The sequence below is a fragment of the Bubalus kerabau genome, chromosome 2, assembly GCF_029407905.1.
Source record: "Bubalus kerabau isolate K-KA32 ecotype Philippines breed swamp buffalo chromosome 2, PCC_UOA_SB_1v2, whole genome shotgun sequence".
NCBI lineage: Eukaryota > Metazoa > Chordata > Mammalia > Artiodactyla > Bovidae > Bubalus > Bubalus kerabau.
In genome coordinates this window covers 130,905,009-130,932,375 of record NC_073625.1, presented here as the reverse complement: position 1 = coordinate 130,932,375, position 27,367 = coordinate 130,905,009, and the positions used below count along the sequence as shown (strand labels likewise).

Here is a 27,367-nt window from a genome sequence, read left to right as displayed (position 1 = left end):
GTGATCTATTTAGCTTGGGTCCCTGAGTGAAGACAATGTGCAGCCAAGCTACAAGGCAGTCCAAAATGGACATGTGGTGTGAGCAAAAAACTGTCCTTGGGAACCACTGAGGTGAGGAGGTTGTTGTTGCCACATTACTAGACCATCCTAAATAATACACATGAGTATGCTGGTAGCAAAACTACTTGCCCTTCTTGAGTTGTAATTTTCTTCTGCGCCCTTCTAGTACACCTGATGAACTCTCACCAGACTGTCTGAGAGGAGGTACCATGTCTATATCCCCAGAAAAATTAGCATAAGTTTTGACATTGGAAAGATCTCCTTTTCTGGTTACACAGAGGCAGTCATTTTACATAAATCAACAAATACAATGGATCTAAGTAACACAAGTATTGGGGCTGAATTTATGTATCTGCCTTCTGTATAATGAATATCACAATAGTCAGAGACTCAGTCCTACTAGACAAATGAAAGAAGCTTGAGTCCTTACTTTCTGTTCACATTGTTATTGTTGTTCAGTTGCCCATTCATGTCCAGGTCTTTGTGACCCCGTGGACTATAGCATGCCAGGCCTCCCTGTCCCTCACCATCTCCTGAAGTTTGCCCAAATTCATGTTCATTGCATCGGTGATGCCATCCAATCATCTCATCCTCTGATGCCCTCTTCTGTCCTCAATTTTTCCCTGCATCAGGGACTTTTCCAATGAGTTGGCTGTTCACATCAGATAACCAAAATACTGGAGCTTCAGCTTCAGCATAGTTCCTTCCAGTTGATTCAGGGTTGATTTCCCATAAGATTGACTGGTTTGATTTCCTAGCTGCCCAAAGGGTTTTCAGGAGTCTTCTCCAGCACCACAGTTCAAAGGCATCAATTCTTTGGGGTTCTGCCTTCTTTACAGTCCAGTTCTCAAAACTGTACATGACCATTGGGAAGACCATAGTTTTGACTACACAGACTTTTGTTGGCAGTGTAATGTCTCTGCTTTTCAACACGCTGTCTAGGTTTGTCATCACTTTCCTGCCAAGAAACAATCATATTCTGATTTCATGCCTGTAGTCTCCATCCGCAGTGATTTTGGAGCCCAAGAAGAGGAAATCTGCCATTACTTTCACCTTTTCCCCTTCTATTTTTCATACAGTAATGGGGCTAGATGCCATCATCTTCATTTTTTTAATATTTAGTCTTAAGTCGACTCTTTTCACTCTCCTCTATCACCCTCATTAAGAGGTTCTTTAGTTCCTCTTCACTTTCTGCCATTAGAGTATTATCATTCACATATCTGAGGTTGTTGATGTTTCTCCTATCTATCTTGATTCAAACTTGTAACTGATCCAGCCCAGCATTTCTCATGATGTGCTCAACATATAGGTTAAACAGGGCGACAGCAAACCGCCCTGTCGTACTCCTTTCTCAATCTTGAACTAATTGGTTGTCCCATATGTTGTTCTAACTGTTGCTTCTTCACCCACATACAGGTTTCTCAGAAGACAGGTAAGATGGTCTGGTATTCCCATCATTCTAAGAGATTTCCACAGCTTGTCATGATCCACACAGTCACAGGCTTTAGTGAAGTCAATGAAAGAGAGATGTTTTTTCTGAAATTCCCTTGCTTTTTCTATAATTCAGCAAATGTTGGCAATTTGATCTCTAGTTCCTCTTCCTTTCCTAAACCCAGCTTGGACATCTGGAAATTCTTGGTTCACATAATGCTGAAGCCTAGCATGCAAGATTTTAAGCATGACCTTACTAGCATGGGAGATGAGTGCAATTGTCCGATGGTTAGCACATTCTGTGGTACTACCCTTCTTGGGAATTAGGATAGTGATTGATTTTTCCAGTCCTGTGCCCACTGTTGGGTCTTCCAGATTTGCTGACATAATAAATGCAAAACTTTGATGCCATCGTCCTTTAGGAATTTGAACAGTTCTGCTGGAATTTGATCGCATCCATTAGCATTATTAACAGCAGTGCTTCTTAAGACCCACTTGACTTCACACTCCAGAATAACTGGTTCTGGGTGACTAACCACACCATTGTAGTAATCTGGTTATTAAGATTTTTTTATAATACAGTTATTAAGATTTTTTTTATAATACAGTTCTTCCATGTATTCTTTCCATCTCTTCTTGATCTCTTAAGCATCTACTGTTCATGTTATCTCTTTGTAATGAACAACTCTTGCTTTTATGTTCAAGAAACAATTGAGTGGCTACTATATACCAGGCACTGTGTAAGACACTAAGAATGTAGGAATAATTATTGAATCCTTTCGCAGAGAAACTTACAGACTAGTCAGTGAGACAAACAAATAAAATATAAGTTATCCTCACATGGTAGTCTTAAATGGCTCCTTCACTGCCCATAGAGGCTGTAGACAGTCTTATATTTACCCTCTGTAGTCCAAGAAATCCTGGGAACTAGGCAAGTCCTGATAAAGTCACTCTCTCAAGAGAGTGACCTGGGATGTTCAGTGAATCCAATAGATTCTTGGCAGCTGTCTTACAGTCACTACATTCACTCAGTTGCTGTGCTCTTTCCGTTCTCTCTCTTCAGTTCCTCTCACATTCATTCTCTTTCTTTCCCACTGATATTGTGTTACTTCTCTACTTAGTAATTTTATCTGTATCTTTATTTTAGCTGTATCTTCATCACTTTAATCCTTTCATGGCATTCACCTCCAAGATTTTGTTATTAGAGAAAAGGGTACATGCTTAATTTGCCTCTGTATTCCTGACAGAGCCTACTCCAGATCGTTGTGTGCTGTAAGCATTCTATAAATTCTTGCTGAATGAAATTAAATCTTAACATAATACATTCCTCTTTGACAATATCGATTGTGAAGCTACCTCAAAAGCGTAGGTTTTGCCTAATTGGAGACACTTGTAACCTTCATAATAATCCCAAATATGACAACTGCCACAGGTACTACAGGGCAATAAAATCCAGTGAACAAAAATCATTAAAGTTGCCTCATGACCCATAAATCATTTCGTTGCATCTTTCTCTTGTTTGGTTCCTGATTCAGTTTCATCCCTGGATATCAGATTGTTGGTTCCCTTACTAAGTAACTTTAAATGTCTCCTCAACAATTCTTGCTATGAGCCCATTGATCTACCCACTATGACACTACCATCTGAATCTTGTCCATAGCCTGATGATAGGAAAAAATATTTGCGTTCCTATTCACCATGCACTGGTATTTTATTTCTGTCATATAGCAAGTCTGGCTTACACTTCTTGTTAAGAATTGCTTCTTCTTTAATTTTAAAGGACTCTTTTATAAGTGTCCATTTAAAATCTCTTGGGCAAAAATAGTGCTTAATGACATAGGACATTTGTTTTTCTATCGCTCATTAATGTCCAATGCTTTTTGTGACCCCCAAAATGCAGCACGCTTGGCTTCCCTAGCATGAAAAGGCAGAGGAACTAGAGACCAAATTGCCAACATACGTTGGATCACAGAAAAAGGAAGAGAATTCCAGAAAAACATCTACTTCTGCTTTATTGATTACACCAAAGCCTTTGACTGTGTTCAGTTCAGTTCAGTTCCATTGCTTAGTCATGTCCGACTCTTTGCGACCCCATGGACTGCAGCATGCCAGGCCTCCCTGTCCATCACCAACTCCCAGAGCAAACTTCCTCTTCACTTTCTGCCATAAGGGTGGTGTCATCTGCATAACTAAAGTTATTGATATTTCTCCTGGCAATCTTTATTCCAGCCTGTGCTTCATCGAACCCAGTATTTCACATGGTGTACTCTGCATATAAGTTAGATAAGCAGGGTGACAATATAGAGCCTTGACGTACAACTGTTGCTTCTTGACCTGCATACAGATTTCTCAGGAGGCAGGTAAAGTAGGCTGGAATTCCCATCTGTTTAAGAATTTTCCACAGTTTGTTGTGATCCACACAGTCAAAGGCTTTAGCATAGTCAGTGAAGCAAAAGTAGATGTTTCTCTGGAATTCTCTTGCTTTTTCTATGATCCAACATATGCTGTCAATTTGATCTCAGTTCAGTTCAGTTCCATCGCTTTGCCTTTTCTCTGCCTTTTCTAAATCCAGCTTGAACATCTGGAAGTTCACGGTTCACATACTGTTGAAGCCTGGCTTGGAGAATTTTGAGCATTATTTTGCTAGTGTGTGAGATGACTGCAATTGTGCTGTAGTTTGAACATTCTTTGGCGTTGCCTTTCTTTGGGATTGGAATGAAAACTGCCCTTTCCAGTCCTGTGGCCACTGCTGAGTCTTCCAAATTTGCTGGCATATTGAGTGCAGCACTTTTACAGCTTTATCTTTTAGGATTTGAAATAACTCAGGAATTCCATCACCTCCACTAGCTTTGTTCATAGTGATGCTTCCTAAGGCCCACGTGACTTCACACTCCAGGATATCTGGCTCTAGGTGAGTGATCACACCATTGTGGTTATCTGGATCATTAAGATCTTTTACGTAAAATTCGTCTGTGTATTCTTGCCACCTCTTCTTGATATCTTCTGCTTCTGTTAGGTCCATACTGTTTGTCCTTTATTGTGCCCATCTCTGCATGAAATGTTCCCTTAGTATCTCTAAGAATCTTCAAATTTAAAGATCTCTTATCGGAATTGAGATAATAATTATTTTCTTTATGATATATTTTTATTAATAATACATGATAATACAAATATCCAATTTCAGAAGTAACAGTGTCTATTTTCACTTACCTTCCACCCAATTCTGTTCCTTCCCTATAGACAACCACTTTAACAGTTTAGTATATATTCTCCCAAACATTGTTTTATGCAGTTAAATATGTAAATGAATATACATAGCTATGCATGCAACCTCCTCCATTTAACTTGTCCCTATATAGTTCTTTTACATAAAAGTGGCTTATCATAGATTATTAATTCAGTCATTTAGCAAGTTATATTGACCCCCACTGCTAACTATATTCTACGTACTGTTATAGGCAATGAGATACAACAATGAATAAAAGAATTCCCCTGACCTCAAGGAACGTACATTCTAGTGGACATTCTGTTCAGTATACATACTACATATATTATGCATAATAGTTTTCTACCAAAATGCAACCATACTATATAGATTTTCTTACGTCTTGCTTTTTTTTTTTTTTTGAAAATACTCCTGAAGCTCTTTCCATATCAGGATATACAGTACATTTACATCTAAATCACCATATCATAAACAAATAATAGACTGGGAAAAAAATATTTCATCATATGAAACAGACTAAGATTTAGTTGCATTGAGCAGCTTCAGCTGCATGCAACAAATTCCGGTAAATTTTCATTTCATTTTTATTCCGTTACAAATATTTTCTAATTTTCCTTGCCATGACTTCTTAGAGGACTTCCCTGATAGTTCAGTTTGTAAAGAATCCACCTGCAATGCAGGAGACCCTGGTTCAATTCCTGCATCAGGAAGATCCCCTGGAGAAGGCATAGGCTACCCACTCCAGTATTCTTGGGCTTCCCTTGTGGCTTAGCTGGTAAAGAATCCGCCTGCAATGCTAGAGACCTGGTTCGAACCCTGGGTTGGGAAGATCCCCTGGAGAAGGGAAAGGCTACCCACTCAATATTCTGGCCTGGAGAATTCTATGAACTGTATAGTCCATGCGGTCACAAAAAGTCAGACCTGACGGAGCCACTTTCACTTTTCACTTTCTTTCATGGCTTCTTAGATACACCCATCATTTAAAAGTGGGCATGAGGTTTTTAAAGTGTCTTTGATATTAATTTCTCATGTAAATGCTTTCTTCTCTATAAGCACCCTCTGTGTTTTTTCAGTCTTCTAACTTTATTGAGACTTGCAATGGCTAAATCAAAGATTTTTCTTGGTAAAGGTCACATTTCACTTGAAAATATGTGAGTTATTTTCAAATATCTGTTGATATTGATTTCTAATATAATTCCACATTGACAAGAAAACAGACTCTGTGTGATTTCAACACCTTTAGATCATGAAATTTTTGCACCTTGTTTTATGTCCCTGGATATGTTCCAGTTTCTCCTAGTTTATAGTCTATGGGAACTTGAAGAAAATTTGTATCCTACTGTTGTGTGAAAATTGAATAAATCTTAATTATGTTGGATTGGTTCATGGTGCTTTTCAGGTCTACTATATCCTTCTACTTTTCTATATGTTCATTCTATTAATTTTTGAGTTTTATATTGAAACTCCAACTAAAAATCTTAAATTTATCTACTTTAAAACATTGTAATTTATAGTGGAACTTTATGTAACTTTGTTCTGTATTTTCCAAGTCTCCTGTAAATGCATTATCATACTTTCATAATTTAAAAAATAAGAAAAATATAAAACAGACTAAGATTTTTATATCCAGAATATATATTCTTAACTCCTACAATATAAAAATATATAGATAAAACTGGAAAATATATAAATGTCTATCATATTAAAAACTAAATATCTAATAAACCTGCAAAAATGTGCTTGATATCACTAGAAATAAGGAAATTTTAAATTTAAATCATATCCAAGTTCCACTTGAAACTTCTACTTTCAGCAAAAATGGAATAATAAGGACCAATTTTTCCCTCTTCCCAGAATAACTAAAAGCTTGAAAAAATAAATGTATTTGGAACAAAAACTTTTGGACATTGGAATGAGATAGTATAAGAAATAATTATCTGAAAGAGGGAAAATTAAAAAGGCAAGACCAACAATGGTCCCAGCTTACTGCCTTGAGAAAAGGATTCCAGATCACAATCCAGGAAGAAGCCAAGTTGTTGCCTGGCAATCTTCCTGCATTTAAAGGTTGAGGAAATGGAGTTGAAAGTCCAGGAGGCTAAACTGACTAGAGTTTTCAGGGCAGAGAACTAGAAAGGAGAAAGCTACATGAAGAAAACTGAAAACCTGCAGAGACAACCCTGCCCCCAGCTTGAGTCTTCAGATCAGCATATGCTTGAGAAAATCTGGGGCCAGCAAAATAACCACCCAAAGTATTAAAAAGAATAAGACTATGAACTCACAAGGGTACTGTTTTATATTCCCATTCATCAGATTGGATAAAAAAACAAAATCTAACTATGTCCTGCCTGAAGTAAACTCACATTAAATAGAAAGGCACAAATAGATTAAAGGAAAGAAAATAATGGAAAATTATATGTCATGCTAATACTAATTGAGAAATTTGCAGTCAGTCACTATACCAGTATAAAGAGGTAAATATGCTATGCGGGACATACCAGTGCCAAATGTTTATGCACCTAACATAGCTTCAAAATACATAAAGCAAAAACTGGTTGAACTAGAAATGAAAATAAATTATTTGTAATTAATTTATTTAAATATTTTAGTTTAAAATGTAGAAATAAATAAATAAATCCACAATATATCATTGACATTAAAGGAAAAAAAAACTTTTCTCTGGGATTATTAAAAGAAGTAGACAGAAATTCTAGAAGGATTTAAAACAGTATCAAGGGAGGCAGTCCTAAGATGGCAGAGGAATAGGATGGGGAGACCAATTTCTCTCCCACAAATTCATTGAAAGAACATTTGAATGCTGAGCAAATTCCACAAAACAACTTCTGAATGCTGGCAGAGGACACCAGGCACCCAGAAAATCAGCCCATTGTCTTCAAAAGGAGGTAGGACAAAATACAGAAGATAAAAAGTGAGACAAAAGAGGTAGGGACAGAGATCCATCCCAGGGAGGGAGACATAAATTTATAGAGGAGAAGTTTCCAAACACCAGGAAACCCTCTCACTGGTGGGTCTGTGGGGAGGTTTGGAATCTCAGAGGGCAACATAACTGGGAGGAAAAATAAATAAATAAATAAATAAAATCCACAGATTATGTGCCTAACAGCAATTCCCAGCAGAGAAGTAGCCCAGATGCTCAGATCCGCCACCAGCAAGCCGGGGCTGAACAGGGAGCCGCAGGCCGCATTGCTTAGGGTAAGGACCAGGACTGAAAGCCCTGAGGGCAATCTGAGGGAGCTAACCTGAGATAGCAACCCAAACTGTGGGATAGCCAGAGAGAGAGAGAGAACTTTCCCGTGAAAAGCCCTAACCTAAGGCACTGCCGGGCACTCACAGGACAAAGGACTGAGTGAATACCAGAAGAGAGCTAGCCAGCAGCGGACTGGCCCATCCCCCACCGGAGGCAGGGAGGCAGGCAGGCGGCAGCCAGAGCCCAAAAGGGGGCAAACTCAGCCCCAGAGACGGCATCCTATACCAAACTGCAAGCAGGCTCCCAGTTGCCAACCAAGCCTTCCTGGGATCCTGAAAAGATGACATTTGCTGGGAGGGTTGCAGCCAGAGATCAGCTCCCGAGAAGACACACATGGCACATCTGAGACAGTGCACCCAGGAAACCAAGTGGCTTGGACGGGGAGGTGATAAGATGCACCACACCAAAGGAGAGTGTGCTCACCAAGCATCTGGGCACCTGAGCTGCTCAGACCTGGGAAGGGCACAAAACGCAGGCCCAACCAAGTCTGCTCCTTTGTGGAGTACCCAAGAACCTGAACCTGAGCAGCTTAGACCTGGGAAGTGCATGCAACCCAGCGCCCACTTTAGACAGTTCCCCTACAGAGCAACCTGGAGCCTAAGCAATGTAAACTGGGAAAGCACACACACCGTGAGCGGGGGCAAACCCAGTGTGGTAGAGACACTGCAAGCACTCCCCACACACACCACTGATATTTGTTGGCAGGATTCCTCCCTCCCCACGGCACAACTGAACAAGTGAGCCTAAATAAGTGACCACCTTCGCCCCCTTGTGTCAGGGCGGAAATTAGACACCAAAGAGACTTGCAAACAGAAGAAGCGAAAATAAACAGAGGGAACCACTTTGGAAGTGACAGGTGCAACAGATTAAAACCCTGTAGTTAGCACCGACCACATTGGAAGGGGCCTATAGATCTTCAGAAGTATAAGCTGCAACAAGAAACTATCTGACCCCACACTGCCCACAACAACTCCAGAGAAATCCTAGATATATTTTTACTATTATCATTTTTTAAATTTTTTAAGTCCTCTATTACTCCTTTAATTTTCATTTTTATAACCTACTATTACCTTACAAAAAAAAAGACCCTATTTTTAAAGCAAACTTCATATATAGTTTTTGTAATCTTTGTGATTTTTTTTTTTAATATTGTATTTTTTTAGAGTCTAACATCTACTCTAGATTTTTAATCTTTGCTTTTTGGTATTTGTTATCAATTTTGTACCTTTAAGAATCCAATCTTCAGTATCCATTTTTACTTAGGATTGTGATTACTGGCTTGATTGCCCTCTCCCCCTTTTGACTCTCCTTTTTCTCCCCTAGGTCACCTCTATCTCCTCCCTCCCCCTTCTCTCTTCTCTACCAAACTCTGTGAATCTATTTTGGGATTCCAGGCTGTGGAGAACACTCAGGGAACTGATTATTGGCTAGATCTGTCTCTCTCCTTTTGACTCCCCCTCTTCTCCTCCTGGTCACCTCTATCCCCTTCCTCCCTCTTCTCTTCTATATGTAACTCCATGAACCTCTCTGAGTGTTCCAGGCTGTGGAGAGCACATAGGAAAGTGATTACTGGCTAGCTTGCTCTCTCCCCTTTTGATTCCCCCTCTTCTCCTCCTGGTCACCTCTATCTCCCTCCTCCCTCTTCTCTTCCCCATGTAACCCACTAAACTTTCTGGGTGTCCCTCATTGTGGAGAATCTTTTCTCCATTAACCTAGATGTTTTACCATTGGTGCTGTATGGATGGAGAAGTCTTGAGGCTACTGTAAGAATAAGACTGAAAACCAGAGGCAGGAGGCTTAAGTTCAAAACCTGAGAACACCAGAGAACTCCTGACTCCAGGGAACATTAATTGATGAGAGCTCATCCAAAAGCCTACATACCTACACTGAAACCAAGTTCCATCCAAGATCCAACAAGTTCCAGAGCCAGACATACCACACAAATTCTCCAGCAACACAGGAACATAGCCCTGAACTTTAATATACAGGCTGCCTAAAGTCACACCAACCCATAGACATCTCAAAACTCACTACTGGACACTTCATTGCACTCCAGAGAGAAGAAAGCCAGCTCCAACCACCAGAACACCAACGCAAGCCTCCCTAACCAGGAAACCTTGACAAGCTACTCGTCCAACTCCACCCACAGAGAGGAACCTCCACAATAAAGAGGAACCACAAACTGCCAGAATACAGAAAGGCCACCCCAAACACAGCAATCTAAACAAGATGAAAAGGCAGAGAAATACTCAGCAGGATAAATGCCCACCAAACCAAACAAAAGAGGAAGAGATAGGGAGTCTACCTGAAAAAGAATTCAGAATAATGATAGTAAAAGTGATACAAAATCTTGAAAACAAAATGGAGTTACAGATAAATAGTCTGGAGACAAGGATTGAGAAGATGCAAGAAATACATATAACAAGATACAACAAGGATCTAGAAGATATAAAAAGGAGTCAACCAATAATTAATAATGCAATAAATGAGATCAAAACCACTCTGGAGGGAACCAACAGTAGAATAATGGAGGCAGAAGATAGGATAAGTGAGGGAGAAGATAGAATGGTAGAAATAAATGAAGCAGAGAAGACAAAAGAATTAAAAGAAATGAGGACAACCTCAGGGACCTCTGGGACAATGTGAAACACCCCAACATTCGAATCATAGGAGTCCCAGAAGAAGAAGACAAAAAGAAAGGCCATGAGAAAATACTTGAGGAGATAACAGTTGAAAACGTCCCTAAAATGGGGAAGGAAATAGTCACCCAAGTCCAAGAAACCCAGAGAGTTCCAAAGAAGATAAACCCAAGGCAAAACATCCCAAGACACATATTAATCAAATTAACAAGGGTCAAACACAAAGAACAAATATTAAAAGCAGCAAGGGAAAAACAACAAATAACACACAAGGGGATTCCCATAAGGATAACAGCTAATCTTTCAATAGAAACTCTTCAGGCCAGAAGGGATTGGCAGGAAATACTTAAAGTGATGAAAGAGGAAAATCCTACAACCTAGATTACTGTACCCAGCAAGGATCTCATTCAAATATGAAGGAGAAATCAAAAGCCTTACAGATAAGCAAAAGCTGAGAGAATTCAGCACCATCAAACCAGCTCTTCAACAAATGTTAAAGGATCTTCTCTAGACAGGAAACATAGAAAAGGTGTATAAACTTGAACCCAAAACAACAAAGTAAATGGCAACAGGATCATACTTATCAATAACTACCTTAAATGTAAATGAGTTGAATGCCCCAACCAAAAGACAAAGACTGACTGAATGAATACAAAAATAAAACCCCTATATATGCTGTCTACAACAGACCCACCTCAAAACAAGGGACACATACAGACAAACTGAAGGGCTGGAAAAAGATATTTCACACAAATGAAGACCAAAAGAAAGCAGGAGTAGCAATACTCATATCAGATAAAATAGACTTTGAAATAAAGGCTGTGAAAAGAGACAAAGAAGGACACTACATAATGATCAAAGGATCACTCCAAGAAGAAGATATAACAATTATAAATATATATGCACCCAACATAGGAGCACCGCAATATGTAAGGCAAATGCTCACAAGTATGAAAGGGGAAATTAACAATAACACAATAATAGTGGGAGACTTTAATACCCCCCACACACCTATGGATAGATCAACTAAACAGAAAATTAGAAAGAAAACACAAACTTTAAATGATACAATGGACCAGTTAGACCTAATTGATATCTATAGGACATTTCACCCCAAAACAATGAATTTCAACTTTTTCTCAAGTGCACACGGAACTTTCTTCAGGATAGATCACATCCTAGGCCATAAATCTAGCCTTGGTAAATTCAAAAACATTGAAATCATTCCAAGCATCTTTTCTGATTCACAATGCAGTAAGATTAGATCTCAATTACAGGGAGAAAAAAAACTATTAAAAATTCCAACATATGGAGGCTAAACAATACACTTCTGAATAACCAAAAAATCACAGAAGAATCACAAAAGAAATCAAAATCTGCATAGAAATGAATGAAAATGAACACACAACCCAAAACCTACAGGGCACTGTAAAACCAGTGCTAAGGGGAAGGTTCATAGCAATACAGGCTTACCTCAAGAAACAAGAAAAAAAGTCAAATAAATAACCTAACTCTACACCTAGAGCAACTAGAAAAGGAAGAAATGAAGAACCCCAGGGCTAGTAGAAGGAAAGAAATTATAAAAACTAGGGCAGAAATAAATGCAAAAAAGAGAGACCATAGCAAAATTCAACAAAGCTAAAAGCTGGTTCTTTGAGAAGATAAATAAAATTGACAAACCATTAGCCAGACTCATCAAGAAACAAAAGGAGAAGAATCAAATCAACAAAATTAGAAATGAAAATGGAGAAATCACAACAGACAACACAGAAATACAAAGGCTCATAAGAGACTACATCAGCAACTACATGCCAATAAAATGGACATGTTGGAAGAAATGGACAAATTCTTAGAAAAGTATAACTTTCCAAAACTGAACCAGGAAGAAATAGAAAATCTTAACAGACCCATCACAAGCACGGAAATTGAAACTGTAATCAGAAATCTTCCAGCAAACAAAAGCCTGGGACCAGACGGCTTCACAACCGAATTCTACCAAAATATTAGATAGAGCTAACACCTATCCTACTTAAACTCTTTCAGAAAATTGCAGAGGAAGGTAAACTTCCAAATTCATTCTACGAGGTCACCATCACCCTAATACCAAAACCAGACAAAGATGCCACAAAAAAAGAAAACTACAGGCCAATATCACTGATGAACATAGATGTAAAAATCCTAGCAAACAGAATCCAACAACATATTAAAAAGATCATACATCATGACCAAGTGGGCTTTATCCCAGGGATGCAAGGATTCTTTAATATCCGCAAGTCAATCAATGTAATACACCACATTAACAAATTGAAAGATAAAAACCATATGATTATCTCAATAGATGCAGAGAAAGCCTTTGACAAAATTCAATATCCATTTATGATAAAAAAAAAAACCCTCCAGAAAGCAGGAATAGAAGGAACATATCTCAACATAATAAAAGCTATATATGACAAACCCACAGTAAACATTATCCTCAATGGTGAAAAATTGAAAGCATTTCCCCTAAAGTCAGGAACAAGACAAGAGTGTCCACTCTTGCCACTACTATTCAACATAGTTTTGGAAGTTTTGGCCACAGCAATCAGAGAAGAAAAAGAAATAAAAGGAATGCAAATTGGAAAAGAAGTAAAACTCTCACTGTTTGCAGATGACATGATCCTCTACACAGAAAACCCTAAAGACTCAACTAGAAAATTACTAGAACTAATCAATGAATATAGTAACATTGCAGGATATAAAATTAACACACAGAAATCCCTTGCATTCCTATACACTAACAATGAGAAAACAGAAAGAGAAATTAAGGAAACAATCCCATTCACCATTGCAATGAAAAGAATAAAATACTTAGGAATAAATATACCTAAAATAAAAAGACCTATATATAGAAAACTATAAAACACTGATGAAAGAAATCAAAGAAGACACAAATAGATGAAGAAATATACCATGTTCATAGATTGGAAGAATCAATATAGTGAAAATGAGTATACTACCTAAAGCAATCCATAGATTCAATGCAATCCCTATCAAGCTACCAATGGTAATTTTCACAGAACTAGAACAAATAATTTCACAATTTGTATGCAAATATAAAAAATCTCAAATTGCCAAAGCAATCTTGAGAAAGAAGAATGGAACTGGAGGAATCAACCTGCCTGACTTCAGGCTCTACTACAAAGCTACAGTCATCAAGACACTACTGGTACAAAGACAGAAATATAGATCAATGGAACAAAATAGAAAGCTCAGAGATAAATCCATGCACCTATGGACGCCTTATCTTTGACAAAGGAGGCAAGAATATACAATGGAGAAAAGACAATCTCTTTAACAAGTGGTGCTGGGAAAACTGGTCAACCACTTGTAAAAGAATGAAACTAGAACACTTTCTAACACCATACACAAAAATAAACTCAAAATGGATTACAGATCTAAATGTAAGACCAGAAACTATAAAACTCCTAGAGGAAAATGTAGGCAAAACAGTCTCTGACATAAATCACAGCAGGATCCTCTATGACCCACCTCCAAGAATATTGGAAATAAAAGCAAAAATAAACAAATGGGACCTAATTGAACTTAATAGCTTTTGCACAACAAAGGAAACTATAAACAAGGTGAAAAGACAGCCTTCAGAATGGGAGAAAATAATAACAAACGAAGCAACTGACAAAGAATTAATCTCAAAAATATACAAGAAACTCCTGCAGTTCAATTCCAAAAAGATAAATGACCCAATAAAAATATGGGCCAAAGAACTAAACAAACATTTCTCCAAAGAAGACATACAGATGGCTAACAAGCACATGAAAAGATGCTCAACATCACTCATTATCAGAGAAATGTAAATCAAAACCACAATGAGGTACCATTTCACTCCAGTCAGAATGGCTGCTATCCAAAAGTGTACAAGCAATAAATGCTGGAGAGAGTGTGGAGAAAAGGGAACCCTCTTACACTGTTGGTGGGAATGCAAACTAGTACAGCCGCTATGGAGAACAGTGTGGAGATTCCTTAAAAAACTGGAAATAAAACTGCCATACGACCCAGCAATCCCACTGCTGGGCATACACACAAGGAAACCAGAATTGAAAGAGACACGTGTACCCCAGTGTTCATCGTAGCACTGTTTATAATAGCCAGGAAGGACATGGAAGCAACCTAGATGTCCATCAGCAGATGAATAGACAAGAAAGTTGTGGTACATATACACAATGGAATATTACTCAGCCATTAAAAAAATACATTTGAATCAGTTCTAATGAGGTGGATGAAACTGGAGCCTATTATACAGAGTGAAGTAAGTCAGAATGAAAAACACCAATACAGTATCAGTCCGCTCAGTTCAGTTCAGTCACTCAGTCGTGTCCAACTCTTTGCGACCCCATGAATCGCAGCAGCCAGGCCTCCCTGTCCATCACCAACTCCCGGAGTTCACTCAGACTCACGCCCATCAAGTCAGTGATGCCATCCAGCCATCTCATCCTCTGTCATCCCCTTCTCCTCCTGCCCCCAATCCCTCCCAGCATCAGAGTCTTTTCCAATGAGTATACTAATGCATATATATGGAATTTAGAAAGATGGTAACAATGACCCTATATGCAAGACAGCAAAAGAGACACAGACGTATAGAACAGTCTTTGGGGCTCTGTGGGAGAAGGCGAGGGTGGGATGATCTGAGACAATCGCATTGAAACGTGTATATTATCATATGTGAAAGAGATCACCAGTCCAGGTTCGATGCATGACACAAGGTGCTCAGGGCTGATGCACTGGGATGACCCTGAGGGATGGGATGGGGAGGGAGGTGGGAGGGGGGTTCAGGATGGGGAACACATGTATACCCATTGCTGATTCATGTCAATGTTTGCAAAACCCACAACAATATTGTAAAGTAATTAGCCTCCAATTAAAATAAATAAATTTAAAAAATAAAATAAAACAGTATCAACCAACTTGACCTAATTAATATTTGCAGAATACTCCCACCAGTGACAATGGACTATATTTTTTTTCAAGGGCATGTAGAACATTTACCAAGATGGATCATATTCTGAGCTACAAAGCAGGTATCAATAGATTTTAAAAGGTTCAAAACATATAAGTATGTTCTCTAAAATGGTGTTTAATTAAAAATCAACAACATAAGTAGAAAATCAAAAATTTGAAACCTGAATAGTATACTTCTGAGTAATCAGTGGATCTGAAAATAAATCAAAGGGGAAATTAGAAAGTACCTTAAACTGAAATAAAATAAAACATGCCATATCAAAATTTGGGTGATGCTGCTAAAGCAGTGCATGCATGCTTAGTTGTTCAGTCCTATCTGACTCTTGGCAACTCCAATGACTGTAGCTCACCAGGCTCCTCTGTTCATTCTCTCCAGGCAAGAACACTGGAGTGAGTAGCCATTCTCCTCTCCTGACCCAGGAATCGAATCTGGGTCTCCTGCATTACAGGCGGATTCTTTACCATCTGAACCACCAGGGAAGCCCTACAAAAGCAGTACTTCAGTCAGTCAGATCAGTCGCTCAGTCGTGTCCACCTCTTTGCGACCTCATGGACACGTCAGGCAGCACGCCAGGCTTCCTGTCCATCACCAACTCCCAGAGCTTGCTCAGACTCATGTTGCATGTTGCTTGCTCAAAGCAGTACTTAGAAGAAATGTTATAGCATTAAAACACATATTAGAAAAGTAGAAAGGTTTCAAAACAGTGATTTCAGTTTCCATGTTACAAGATGAGAAAAAGAGCAAATTAAACCCAAAGTGGACAAAAGAAAAGAAATAGTTTTAAAAGAGCATAAATAAATTAAAAACAGAAAAAAAAATCAATGAAGCAAAAAGGTGATTATTTTGAAATAGCAATGAAACTGATAACAGTCTAGTCAGACTGATCAAGAGAGAAAGAGAAAAAGACACAAATTTCTAATAAGAAGAATGTGAGATATGATATAACTATAGATCTTATAGATGATAAAGTAATAGAAGGAAATGCTATAAATATTTTATGTCAACAAATTCTACAACTTTGATGAAATGGGAAAATTGCTTAAAAAACATAAACTATCAGAGTCCACTCAAGAAGAAATAGACAATATTAGTTCAGTTCAGTTGCTCAGTTGTGTCCAACTCTTTGTGACCCCAAGGACTGCAACACAATTTGAGTAGGCTTAAATTTATTAAATAATTAAACTTGTTTAAAGCCTTCTTACAAAGAAAACTCCAAGCACAGAAGTCTCCACTGGTGAATTCTACTAAACATTTAAATAAGAAGTAATATCAATTCTACACAAACTTTTTCAGAAAATTTAGAAGGGGATAATACTTCCCAACTCAGTCTATGAGGTTAGCCTTGCCTTGTTATCAAAACCTGACAAAAACCAGCATCCTCTGAGTCATCAGGGAAGCCCCCTCAGTAATAAAATGCAATAATTCTTTATAAAACTTAACACATTGAACCCAATGATAAATAAAAGGTATAACATATTATGGCCAAATGTGGTTTATTCCAGAAATATAAGATTAGTTTACCATTTCATGTCAGTGTACTTCATCATTTTATTGTTCAGTCACCAAGTCTATAAAAGAACACATGATCATCTCAAAAAGGTAAAAAAAAAAAAAAAAGACAAGATCCAAAATCCATTTCTAATAAAAACTCAATAAATGTAAAATAGAAGGAAATTTCTCAAATTGATTTTTTTTTAAGCTTTTCATTTTGTATTGGGATATAGCCAATTGTTGTTTAGTCACTAAGTCATGTCTGACTCTTTTGCAAGCCCATGAACTGTAGCCCATGGACAGAGGCTCCTCTGTCCATGGCATTTTTCAGGCAAGAGTACTGGGGTGGGTTGCCATTTCCTTCTCCAGGGGCCCATGTCTCCTATGTTGGCAGGCAGATTCTCTACCACGGAGCTTTCAGGTGAACAGCAAACTCAGCCCTACATATACACGTATCCATTCTCTTCCAAACTGCCCTCCCCTCCAGGCTGCCATATAACATTGAGCAGAGTTCCATGTGTTATATAGTAGGTCCTTGGCATCTATGAAAAATCTACAACTAACATCATATTTAATAGTGAGAGACTGAATGCTTTCCTTCTCAGGTCAGGAACAAAATAAAGATGTTCACTATTACTACTTCCAGTAAGCATTGTACTAGAGGTTTTAACCAGTACAATAAAGCAAGAAAAATAAATAAAAAGCATACAGACTGGAAAGAAGTAAAAAAAAAAAAAAAATGTTTTTATTCATACAAAATCACCTGATCATCTATTTAGAAAATTCCATGGAAGGTGAAAAAGACTTAGCACTGTTGAAGGCTACAAGGCCAATAAATAAAACTAATTTTATTTCTGCATACTAGTAAGGAAAATCAGAAACAGAAACTAAAATTAGAATAACTATGCTGTTTTAGTTTTCTGTTGTCATTGTAACAAACCGCCACAAATTTTGTGCTTAAAACCACACAAATTTATTATCTTAAAGTTCTATAGATTACAAGTCTGAGGTGTGTCTCACTGGGATAAAAATCAAGGTTTGGCAAGGCTGTTTTCCTTTTTAGAAGCACTAGGGGTGAATTTATTTTCTGGACTTCAACTTGTAGAGAATACTCGATTCTTAATCAAAACCCTCTTCCTCTACCTTCAAAGCAAGTAACCTTGGATTTGGCAAAGACTTCTTAACTATAACACAAAAGCACAAATCATTAAAAAAAAAAAAATCAGTAAAATGGATTTAATCAAAATTTAAAATTTTTGCTCTTCATAAAATACAATTAAAGAAGGAGGAGGAAGCGAAAACAAGCCAACAGAATAGAAGAAATATTTGCGGAACATATATCTGATAGAAGACTTGTACCTAGAATATATAAAAAAAAAAAATTCTTATAACTCAATACAAACCACTGAATAAAACAATGGGCAAAAGATTCAAACAGACACATCACCAAAAAAGATATGTATATGGAAAACAAGCACCTGAGAGGATGTTCAACATCATTAGTCATTAGAGAAATGCAAGTTAAAATGACAATGTGATACCAGTACATATCCACCAAAATAATTGAGACTTGGCAGAGTGCTAGAGAGCATGTGGTTCAAAAGGAACTATCACTGTGGGAATGTAAAATGTTACAACCACTTTGGAAAACCATTTGACTTTTTTCTTTAAAAGTTCAACATAAACCTAGTATATAATCTGGCCCTTTCATGCTTAGGTATCCAATAGAAGTAAAAGCATGTAGACACACAATTTTAATAACCAAGTCATTTGGAAACAGCTTAAATATCCAGGAACAGATGAATGGAAAATAAATTGTGATATATCCTATAATATTGATATATATACTCAGCAATAAAAGGGCTTGAAGTGTTGATACAAACAACAACATGGATGAATCTTACAGTAATATACAGAGTAGAAACCACCAGACTAAAAAGAAAACTATTTAATTCCATTTAAATAGGAGACTAGAAAATAGAATAATGATTAAATTTATAAGGATATTTCCACATGGATACAAATATAAACATTGTTTATAATCACATAATCTTATATGCCCATCAATAGCAGAAAGAGTAAATTAAGTACGAATTACCTGTCTTATGGAATATATTTCTTTTCAAACAAGTTCTATGATATAAACACCTATTCTAATTCTCTGTCCTTAAAAGCATTACATAACTGAGTTAGTTTGTCCCCACGATGGATTTGTTTAACACGTGATATATATATACAGGATCAAATTTTATTTATTTGACAGATGTAAGTCACTTAGAAGAGCTCATTTTGATTTTTTGGTTACATAATAATATGCCTTTCAAAAGAAAAACATGCTCATATATATTTGCTTGACAGATTGAAATGCTACAGAACTAGCACTTTGTTCTTTCAGAGAGATGAGAGACATTTTTATATATATAAATAAAATATGTTCCTGGTCTAATCATCCAAGTAAATCCAAAGGAGTTATTCTAGGTTCTGGAATGAATATTACTCATTTTATAACTTTTCATTAAAATAAAATATAAATATCACCTACATTTCATATACATCATCTATAAACCAGTAATTGAAGTATATTTATATACAAATTATTCACACTATTGCACTCACACCTACTATCAAAAAACCAAACAATAGTTAGGACATCAGAGTGGCATTTCCTTTTTAATTAGGAGTCTTCTATGACACTTCTTTTCCTATATCAGTTCTAGACTGTCTCAGGCTGGGAATCTTGTAAATTTTGCTTTCCTTGGTTTGCATCACAATCAGATTTTCTAGCTTCAGTTCAGTTCAGTCGCTCAGTTGTGTCTGCCTCTTTGCAACCCCATGGACTGCAGCACGCCAGGCTTCCCTGCCCATCACCAAGCCCTGGAGCTTGCTCAAACTCATGTCCATTGACTCAGTGGTGCCATCCAACCATCTCATCATCTGTCATCCTCTTCTCCCTCCTTCAATCTTTCCCAGCATCAGGGTCTTTTCCATTGAGTCGGGTCTTTGCAACAGATGGCCAAAGTATTGGAGCTTCAGTTTCAGCATCAGTCATTCCAATGAATATTCAGGATTGATTTCCTTTAGGATCAACTGGTTAGATTTCCTTGCAGTCCAAGGGACTCAAGAGTCTTCTCCAACACCACAGTTCAAAAGCATCAATTCTCAGCTTTCTTTAGAGTCCAACTCTCACATCCATACATGACTACTGGAAAAACCATAGCTTTGACTAGACAAACCTTTGTTGGCAAAGTAATATCTCTGCTTTTTAATATGCTGTCTAAGTTGGTCATAGTTTTTCTCCCAAGAACCAAGTGTCTTTTAATTTCATGGCTGCAGTCACCATCTGCAGTGTTTTGGAGCCCAAAAAAATAAAGTCTTTCACTGTTTCTATTGTTCCCCCATCTATATGCCATGAAGTGATGGGACCAGATGCCATGAGCTTAGTTTTCTGAATGTTGAGCTTTAAGTCAGCTTTTTCACTCTCCTCTTTCACTTTCATCAAGAGGCTCTTTGGTTCTTCTTCACTTTCTGCCATAAGGGTGGTGTCATCTGCATATCTGAGGTTATTGATATTTCTCCCAGCAATCTTGATTCCAGCTTGTGCTTCCTCCAGCCCAGCATTTCACATGATGTACTTTGCATATAAGTTAAATAATCAGGATGACAATATACAGCCTTGACATACTCCTTTCCCAATTTGGAACCAGTCTGTTGTTCCATGTCCAGTTCTAAGTGTTGCCTCTTGACCTGCCTACAGATTTCTCAAGAGGCAGGTAAAGTGGTCTGGTATTCCCATCTCTTTAAGTATTTTCCACAGTTTGTTGTGATCCACATAGTCAAGGCTTTGGCATAATCAATAAAGCAAAAGTAGATGTTTTTCTGGAACTCTCTTGCTTTTTCGATGATCCAACAGGTGTTGGCCATTTGCTCTCTGGTTCCTCTGCCTTTTCTAAATCTAGCCCGAACATCTGGAAGTTCACAGTTCACATACTGTTGAAGCCTGGCTTGAAGAATTTTGAGCATTATTTTGCTAGTGTGTGAGATGAGTGCAATTGTGTGATAAATTGAACATTCTTTGGCATTGCCTTTCTCTAGGATTGGAATGAAAACTGCCCTTTCCAGTCCTGTGGCCTCTCCTGAGTCTTCCAATTTGCTGGCATATTGGGTGCATCCCTTTCACAGCATCATCTTTTAGGACTTGAAATAGCTCAACTGGAATTCCATCACCTCCACTAGCTTTGTTCTTAGTGATGCTTCCTAAGGCCCACTTGACTTCACATTCCAGGCTGTCTGGCTTAAGGTGAGTGATCACACCATCATGGTTATCTGAGTCATGAAGACCTTTTTTGTACAGTTCTTCTGTGTATTCTTGCCACCTCCTCTTAATATCTTCTGCTTTTGTTAGGTCCATGCCATTTCTGTCCTTTATTGTGCCCATCTTTGCATGAAATGTTCCCTTGGTATCTCTAATTTTCTTGAAGAGATCTCTACTCTTTCCCATGCTATTGTTTCCTCTATTTCTTTGCATTGATCACTGAGAAAGGCTTTCTTACCCCCCTTGCTATTCTTTGGAACTGTGAATTCAAATGGGTATATCTTTCCTTTTCTCCTTTACCTTAAGCTACCTTTTGTTGCTTAATAGACCTCAATACATTTAGCTATTGGTCTTCACCAGGAAGGGTCAAGGGAACCAACATACTTCCTAATTCACTAATGCCTCAGAGAGTGGCAGCAAACATCCTTGACAGATGACCGCAATGGCAACTGTGCTTGAGATGAAAAATCAACCTCCCTTCTTCAGGCTCTGTTGAGGTTTAGCTTTCAACTGCTTCTTCCTGAGGAATATGAAGCAAGATCTAGTGGCTCAGGCCAGCATCAGGGTGAGAGCAAGACCTTGACAAAACCTATCTATGTGTGAGAAGCAATGATAAGAGCAAATGTTCAGATAATCAGCAGTTTGGAGCACAGATGAAAGGCAGAACATTTAAATGAGAAACTGGAGGGCGAAGCTGTTGTAACTCAACTTTGTAAACCGAAGAGTGAGATATCATACTTCTCTTAGCCACACAGAGCAAGACAGGGCACAGAAAAATAAGCTAGAGAAAGCAACTCCAAAAGTGATAGCAGATGAAGAACTATAAAGCAGGCAGAGGTCCTGATCAGGTAAGGCAGAATCCCAGCCTCAAGACAAAGGCAGAATAAGCATTAAAATTAGGACCCTTCAGCAATCTAGACAAGTGGCTGAATTTTATTTATTCAACACGTATTTACTGAGCATCTGTTACATGGTAGGCATTGTTCCAGGGCACAGAGGGAGGGCCACCTGGGAAGAATCTTAACCCTGTATCCTGGGCCAATGTAAAAGGGCTGAGGCGAGTGTGTGATTGAGGAGAGAGGTATATGGGACCCAGATTCGCCCTTAGAGAAGCAGTTTACAGGTCTCTTTGCCAGCCAAGGGGAGTTAGTGAAAGCAGGAACCCAGGAGTTGTAACAAGACCTCCACATAATTAGTCTTGACAGCAGAACTTTGATAAAACACTGCAAGAGCAAGTTGGGGAGGATTACTTACATTCTGCCTTTATAGGCAACAGCTTAGGAATTGGGCTATGTTTGAACCCACATTCCCACATTAGCAATGTGCTTTGGAGGATGGGGTACCAGCAATTTTGATCCAATTGTCAAAATTCATGGAAGACAATAACAGGAGAAATTAGATAGGGGATGACAAAAGGGAGCCAGAAGGTCCAAGCCCTGTCCAAGAGAACCCAGGAGGGTTGCAGCACATAAAGAATATAGTACAGGTGAGCAAGCCTCCAGGCAGACGCAGGAGGCAGGTAGTGCTCTGGAATAAAGGACAGTCTTATGTTGGTAATCACCCCGTTGCTTTAACCTAGAGTACTGGGAATAGCCAAAGAAGAGAAGGAAACTTGCTATTAGAGTTGGGAGGGAAGGGATCACAACTGCAGACATAAAACACACAGCCTAGTGCCAGACACACAGTAGGCTTCAGTTCATGACACGAACACTTATTAACTATCATTGTTTTAACTTGAGCAAGGTCCCAATACAAACAGGTAATCACAGATCTCTCTGGCTGGTCTTCACATTCAAATCCTATAGGAGATTGGCCTGCCCAGTATATGTCCATACTCTATTCAAAAGTCTGGATTCTCTTCTTCTGAGTATACCTTCAACTCTGGGTCTAGCATCAGATAACGTTGCTAGATAAGATTAAATCAAAAAGCACTGGTGAGCCTCTGGGATTATCTACAGATTTCATTCCTGCAGGTTCTATTTCTTCTAAGTTAATATCAGTAACCGAGAAATGCCTGACCAGTATGTTGTGTTTATGTTATAGGAGCCTTCTAATGGGCCAAGGAAAGAAACTCAGAATTTGTTGGGGTGGAATTTAATACAGTCTTTAGTTCCACTAGTGTGAACCCAAGCTACACACATGTATTTTGAAAGAGTTCTTAATCAGGTTGAGCCACTAAGCTTTTCTTTGCCCAACCTCAAAAGACTTCCCCTCTCTTCACATGGACCCACCTTCTCCACTTAATACAGACAATGTAAATATTTAATTTCAAACAGCAGATTTCTAACTTCCTCCAAGGACTAGCAAAACATAATTTATGTTGAGAATTTTTATGGCAGAACTACCAGCCTGACACCTTACCCGGATTTATATTTCATCGTGTGCCCAAAGCTGAACTTGCTGCAGAACTGGTGTCTCTCTTCTTTGTGACTGTCACAAGACCAAGGTGCCATTTAGGTCAATGCATTAACCTATTGATCAAGCAGAGCTGAGCAAGCCAATGGTAAAACCCTGGGTGAGCTACACACTACGAGGCAGATGCTGATGGGGTCAAAGACCCCATATCTGAATGCCTATATTTGACCAATAAAATCTATGTGGCTAGGTCACACCCCAGAAAGAAGTGGAAACAGCTGAGGGAACGTTCTACGGATAGCTATGGTACACCAACCTAGAAAATTCGTGTTATGATTATAAGAAAGTTTAGAAAGAAAGAAAATTTAGAAAGTTTTGAAGTCAGCATCTGGTCTTTTCTTCTAAACCCTGCTGTTGGTGAGCAGAGATACAGGAAATCCTAAAACAGCCACTGTTTTCTTTATCTTGGCATTAACAGACAACATGAAGTGTTTAAGAAAACTTTGTTGGAAAATTTCCACTTTGAACAGCAAGGGATTAGGTGTTTATTCCAATTTCTTTCTCACTCCCTCCTTTTCTGAGAGGGGAGTTCACTCTTAAGTTGAAAAGCAAACAGCCACAAAAGCATTTCCAAGTACAAAGCCACGAGGTATATCCCGGCCTTTGGAAGAGTTTCCCAGATTTCTAACCACAGCCGGTTTTACGTTCCGTGCATCAATCCACACTCGTGATTGTTACCGTACACCTGTATGTCATTCAGAGGTTCACAAGCTCAAGCAAATTATATTTTAAAACTTCACTGATTGAGGAAAAAAAAAAAGTTCGGGGAAAGGGATTTCCTAGCTCTCAAATAAAAATGTGCAGTGGAGCGCTTACTAAGTAAACAGAAAACATGGGCAGCTGAGAAATCAATTTAGCTGAACAAACAATGTTCCATGTAATGAACTACAAATTATCCTTTTATGCCATGTCAGTCTGAGTGATTACAGAGCTGTGCAGTTTAATTTGACGTTTGAGCATTGCCTTGCTCCATTAGCTTCATATAAAGCTACAACACATTCAAAAAAGGAGGGTGTCTGTATTTATCTGGAACTAAGTAAGCACCTGTATTAATAATAAGAGGAGCATCTCAGACTCTTTCTAAATATATGTTTTTCATATGAAAATAGATAAAGTATTGGGAACCTAAGGAGATCAAATCGGGTACCTTTCGGTCAGTTGATGAAAAGCATGGAAGCAGTGACATGCCCTGGGCCCATCCCAGTAACTCCAGCTCTTGAAAATGCCACCACCATCAGCTGACGCTTACCTTGCTCCCCATTCCCAGGCTTCAGTCAGCTGCAGGACTATGGAGCCTAACAAGAAGATGCAAAGTGGGAGTGAAATGAGGGAGGAACCCTTTTTCAAACTAAGTTCATTAAATTGTAAGAATCTTTTTTTTTTTTAATGAATCTGTGTTGTACTAAGAATACAATCAAGGGGATTATAATCTTAGATTCCCTTGCTTTTCACATCATATCACATAGTGAGCGAAACAGCTGAGGGAGGAAATGGTGACCTGGGAATTTTTCAAAATTACATCCTGAAAATTCAACAAGTTTGTGTTGAGTTCAGGCCATGTACCTGTGCTAATTGTTACAGTAAATAGAGAAAGAAAGAAAGGCACAGCCCATGTTCTTCAAGAATTGGAAAATCTTTAATATTTGAGCCATCATCTATTCAACTTGCTGAGCAAGAAAAACCAGCCCTTGCAAGCAGTGGTTCTCAACTTTGGCTGCAGGTTGGTGTCACCTGGAGATCCCCAAAACAAACAAGCAAACAAACTTGACACTGGATCCCATCCAGGGATTCTCATTTGATAGTTCTGGAGGGCAAAGGGAGAGTCATGATTTTTAAAGCTTCTCAGGTGAATTTAATTGGAAGCCATATTACTGCTATGTTGACTAAAGTTTTATGATCAAATTGTGCCATTTACTCAATCCACAAATATTAAGTACTTGGGAGGCACTTATGTGGTATGGGAAATATATACAGTGGTGATAAAAGGATCCCCAAGAGAGGGACGAATCACCCACCTTCTCAGAAAACATTACAGCTAGAATTGTACAGTACTTCAGAAAAAACGATCTCAATTCGTGCCCACAACAACCCTGGAGTGAGGTATCCATATTCCCACTTAACAGGTAGGAATGAAGCCTAGCAAGATTAAGTGGCTCACTTAATGAGGAACTTTTAGTCAGTGACAAACTGGGACATATAAGAAACTTAGAATTTTACAGCCAAATGAGACCTAAGTGGTGACCTAATTCAAGTCTTTCATTTTTCTGGTGAGTGCTCTAAGTTTTAGAGAAATTTAATGACTTGACTAGACAGTGGTCAAATGACTTTTAAAGCCCTAAGACCAAAATCTAGTTTCCCAATTCAGTGTTTTTACCTGAGCAATAGATTGCATCTCCAAATGGTCAGCTCTAGTTACTGGACAACTAAAAGTAGCATATTCAATGAGGAACAGGATTCCTAACCTCTTTTGTTTTAGCCTCACATCAGACTGATGATTATGGAAACAAACTCACTGCTCGACATTTAGTTGTCAAGCTAATTAAGAAAAGTAAGTAAATAGAATAATACTGTCAGTTAAATCTGTGATAAAGACACTTTTACAGGATCCCAAATCTTTGACCAGCTTCATGCCTGTGGCTTATTTCATTTCCATGGCTATATCTAGGATACTTAGGCAATTATGTTCTTTATTACTAGCTAAGTCTGCTGTTCTCCATCCTGGGTGTGCATTAGAATCACCTGGTGTACTGTTGAAAAATAACCAGGCCTGGAACCCTTCTGCCCTGTTGGTAGGAATGTAAACTGATATAACCCCTATAAAGAACAATATGGAATTTCCTTTAAAACACAAAAACAAAAATAATAGAGCTACCATATGATCCAGCTACCATATGATCCACCACTGCTGCGCATGTATCCAAAGAAAACGATAATCTGAAAAAATACATGCATCCCAGCGTTCACTGCAGCACTATTTATAATAGCCAGGACATGGAAGCAACATAAATGTCCATCAACAGAGGAATGGGTAAAGATGTGATACATATATACAATGGAATATTGCTCTACTATAAAAAGGACAAAATAATACTATTTGCAGTTAACACAGATGGACCTAGAGATTGTCATACTGAGTGAAGTAAGTCAGGCAGAGAAATACAAATATATGATATCATTTATATGTAGAATCTTTTAAAAGGTTACAAATGAACTTATCTACAAAACAGAAATAGAGTTACAGATGTAGAAAATAAACATGATTATCGGGGGTAAGAGGCAGTGAGGGATCAATTAGAAGACTGGAATTGGCACACACTACTATATATAAAATAATAACTAATAAGGACCTACTGTGTAGCACAGGGAACTCTACTCAATACTCTGTAATGGCCTACATGGGAAAAGAATCTTGAGAAGAGAGGATATATGTATATTATGACAAATCCACTTTTCTGTACATATGAAACTAACACAGCATTGTAAATCAACTGTATCCTAATAAAAATTAAAAAAA

At 38.2% G+C, this 27,367-nt stretch overlaps 1 long non-coding RNA gene across 1 annotated transcript in view; it reads right to left on the bottom strand.

Annotated features, from left to right (window-relative positions):
* LOC129644908 (uncharacterized) overlaps positions 1–26,373 on the bottom strand; it is a 34,438-nt gene extending 8,065 nt beyond the window's left edge. The window contains exons 1-2 of the long non-coding RNA XR_008711043.1: positions 26,228–26,373; positions 25,103–25,148 (exon numbers count right to left, since the gene is read on the bottom strand). This is a non-coding gene — a long non-coding RNA (uncharacterized LOC129644908). The remainder of the gene's footprint in view (positions 1–25,102; positions 25,149–26,227) is intronic.
* Between the last annotated feature and the right edge of the window lie 994 nt (positions 26,374–27,367).